The sequence below is a fragment of the Priapulus caudatus genome, unplaced genomic scaffold (genome assembly GCF_000485595.1).
Source record: "Priapulus caudatus unplaced genomic scaffold, Priapulus_caudatus-5.0.1 Scaffold319, whole genome shotgun sequence".
Classification (NCBI taxonomy): domain Eukaryota; kingdom Metazoa; phylum Priapulida; class Priapulimorpha; order Priapulimorphida; family Priapulidae; genus Priapulus; species Priapulus caudatus.
The window spans coordinates 250,445-254,444 of record NW_014577380.1 but is presented as its reverse complement, the minus strand read 5'-3'; positions in this window follow the sequence as shown (position 1 = coordinate 254,444).

Below are 4,000 nucleotides of genomic sequence, written 5' to 3'. Positions count from 1 at the left end.
GGGGGGGGGGGTCCAAGGGGTCCGGACCCCCCCTGCTCGCACAGAAAATGCATCTGAGGGGGTCTAATTTCAAAAAAATTCTGGGGGAGGGCCCCCCATTGTCACACGCTCGTGAGATTTTTCCCGAAAATGTCAATTTCAACGTTATGAAACTAACCAACTTTGATGCAGAACAAAAACAAGCATATTCATAATATCTTTCCGCATGTTTACACAATGAATATTCAGAAGCCTTTGACAACATAAAATCATAGAATATTTTGAACTGTTTTTGTCAGTATATTGTTTAATCCCTTCATATTTCGTTTCTCTGTTACGAGTCTTTGTGTCTCTGTTATATCCTAAGATTTAAGTAATTATATGTTTCGGGATTTTCTCTCCAAGTTGTCCCTAGGCGTTTTCCCCTGAGCTACGTCGGGTACAACAACATAACAAATCAGGTATGCACGAGAGAGATATCAAGCCAGATTATCAAATAAGAAACATGAACATTCTATTGAGTGATGTTTTTCAAATACGTCTTTGCACATTATGTTAGTTGACGTTACACACTATATTCAATTGTGTTAGTTGTTATTTAGTTAGATGTGATGCTAATTGTGAAACACTGACCAACTAGAGCTTGTTCTTCACAAGCGAATTCTACATAATAACTTACTGTATAGTGAATATACAATGTAGAACGACACCGTGCAAGCGATGGGTTTAAAATAGCATATATTATTCGATGAAAATGTGACGCTTTGATATATGAACAGATTTTAAGTCGATATAGGGAAGACTAGGTGGCATACCAACAGCCGTTAAGAGTGAGCTACGCTACATCCCCATCATTATAGCCATCGCTTAATCAGCCATTAGATGGCGTAAAAACACTCTTATACTCCAGGATTTTAATTAGGGCATACTTACGCAGTTGCAAAATATGGTTTGTAGGTGTCGCCAAGCATTGTTTAATATACATGAAATGAGATGCATTAGAAATGGCTGCAGGGTGCTGTGAGGAGCTGAGACGTCAAGAAGTCAGATATGCGGGATTGCTTGGTGTACGTAAGAATATTATGTATACGGTAATTTGTTGTTAGTGTTTGTTTATGAGGCTGGTTAATTCTGCTTTTGTAGAAATAACAGTCAACATCCTTGCAGTGTGGATGACACTTACGCACCAAGCACAGGAAAGACCATAAGATAGTTTTACAGCAATGTTTGTGGGCCAGGTGCACAGTTGATTTTGTAATTATTTAGGGGAAGCGACCACCTTGTGTCCTGGTATCATGATATCGGACCGGTTATCCGGGTGTCAAGATATCAGACCGGTTTCATCATAACAGCAAGTATATATGACCATTAACGTTCGTAACATCACTCTAATACGAGAACACCACACGGACGTTCAGTGACTTCATTGGGTAAACGGATGTTTCTTATATTAATTCAGTATATTTAGTTTCGTGATATATTATGTGCTTGACTTTACAGTCGTTAAATGACGCGTGATGTTTAGATGATATTAATTCGGTGTTCAGAATAAACAGTTATATTGCAAACATAAACAGGGCGCGTTTTTGGTCTACATCAATACGCGGTGTTCAATGCATTGATTTCTTTTTTTTTTACTAATTTGTAGGAGAGCCTATATATAGGACGTGAAGCAAAACACGTGGTCGTAACTTGAACGCCAGACAGTGTAGACATATCTGACGTGTGTGACCAGTACGTGGCAGGTTTCCCCGAAGCACGATGGAGTACGTGAGAAGTAATTCCGGGGGAAATCCATATGAGTGCGAACTGTGTGATGCTTCCTTTTCCTATCTGAGTAGAGTGAAGTTACACATGAGAAGTCACACGGGAGTGAAGCCGTATAAGTGCGCGCTGTGTGATGCTGCCTTTGCACAATCGGCTCATCTGAAGACACACCTGAGAACTCACACTCAAAAGAAACCATATAAGTGCAAGATGTGTGATGCTGCCTCTCCACGATCGGGTACTCTGAAGACACACATGAGAACCCACACTGGAGAGAAACCGTATAAGTGCGATCTGTGTGATGCTACCTTCGCACGATTAGGTACTCTGAAGACACACATGAGAATTCACACGGGAAAGAAACCATATAAGTGCGATCTGTGTGATGCTGCCTTCTCATATTCGAGTTCTCTGAAGACACACATGAGAACTCACACGGGAGAGAAAACGAAGAAAAATACGAAAGAAAAAATCATTTAAATGTAACATTTGAAGTGAAGAGTTAGCTCTATAATCACACATGGCAATGCATAATAACTCTATGGAGATGTTGTACAGATGTAAGCAGAAAGTACATCTCGAACTGTCAGACTCACATGTAAGATCAGCTTGGCTGTGAACAAGCGAGCACACTTCACACATGTGAACTGGAGCAGTGCTGAAAGCCAACTAATGCAACTCAACTGTTACAATTTCTTTCCAAAGTGGAAGCTGGACTAGGAATAAATTAAAAAATCTTCAAATCTTTTAGGTATACAACCGGACTGTGTTATGTTTGTGATTTTTTTGGTGTTTTGAATCTATACCTAACCTGTGGCCATGAAAACTCTTTGTAACCGTTTGTAAGTAACTATATGTTTGAACACTTATCTAATAAAACGCATTATGATTCATAATACGTGCATTTATATAAATTTATATGCACATAGTAGTGATGCAAATTGCAGTTGTAAATAAATCATATATGCCTCACTTCTTCTAGGTTTCAAAACCTAGACTTTTCACCAGGCATACAGGAGACCATAATAGATCTGTTTGCAGTAAAATTACACTTCTTCTACTCCAACTTTTTGGATTAGATCGGTTGCTGAAGAGATTCGATCTTCGGTTACGACTAACTTTTTAAGTTTTTAGGCAAGATGCTAGAAAAATTCACACACCCAGTGACCCATAACAGTTTATAAATTCAAGGTCAAAATTTAAAAACACAAGCGAGCAGTGTATCACTGTATGTAAACGAGCTCTCTGCGCACATTACATGTAAGTTTACATACAAGAGAGCATTTATAGAGTCCTATATTGTTATAATATACTCTGACATTCATTAGAATTTAGAGTGGGTGGAAAATCATGGATTCACAGCGAAAAAGACCGATCGCTAAATGTTGTAGTGAGTGGAGTTTAAGGTCGTTATAAACTTATAGTCACAATTAGCACAATTCCATGCCTAATTTTCGAACCCTGGACAAATATCGATAACAGTAAAATGATATGATTGTGATATTAAAATTTATTTAAACATTGTTTAGACCTATTTATATAAAAGCACTTTCCAGTGCCTGTGACTTCTCTGGCCCAATACTGCCGACTATCTGGTGTACCGCTATATGTCTGTAGTTCTTACCAGTTCCGAAGGCAACCCATAATTCATCCAGACCAATTTCCAAGAATTTAGTAACAGCTATGACCACCACATCAGTGTCAACAGTGCGGATCATCACTTTTGTGTGTCCCTGACAAGCCATGTCATTAACATGGACAAAAATCCTCGAGTCTGCTTCTTCATGTGAGCAAGGACAAAGCATTGAAGTTACAGCATCTTTGGATGAGCACACAACTTGATCGCCCAGCGTGCTTATGATTGCCTTGTCATCTTCAGTTTCATGATCCTCACATTTCTGGGCAAGGAATTGGAACAATTCCTGTTTGTTGTCATTGTTTCGAAGGAAGCCTGGCCAGTTGCCTGGAATTCTCGTGGCTGAAGTTACACGACGTCTGATACCACAACCTCGTTTCTCCCTTGCGTTTTTCAAACTGTCTGGACGATAAACATCCCACACGATATCAATTCGACTGGCATTTTCCAGTTCCTTCAACACATATGGCAGGAAGACCTCCTGAGCGTAATCCTCGAAGGTGCCACAGGTACCAGGCACCAGAAAGTGAACCACTGCAGGACCGTCAAGGACTTTAGCATTGACTACCAAAGGACCATTAATAATTGTCACATTTCCTTCGAGACAGTCCAAAAGCT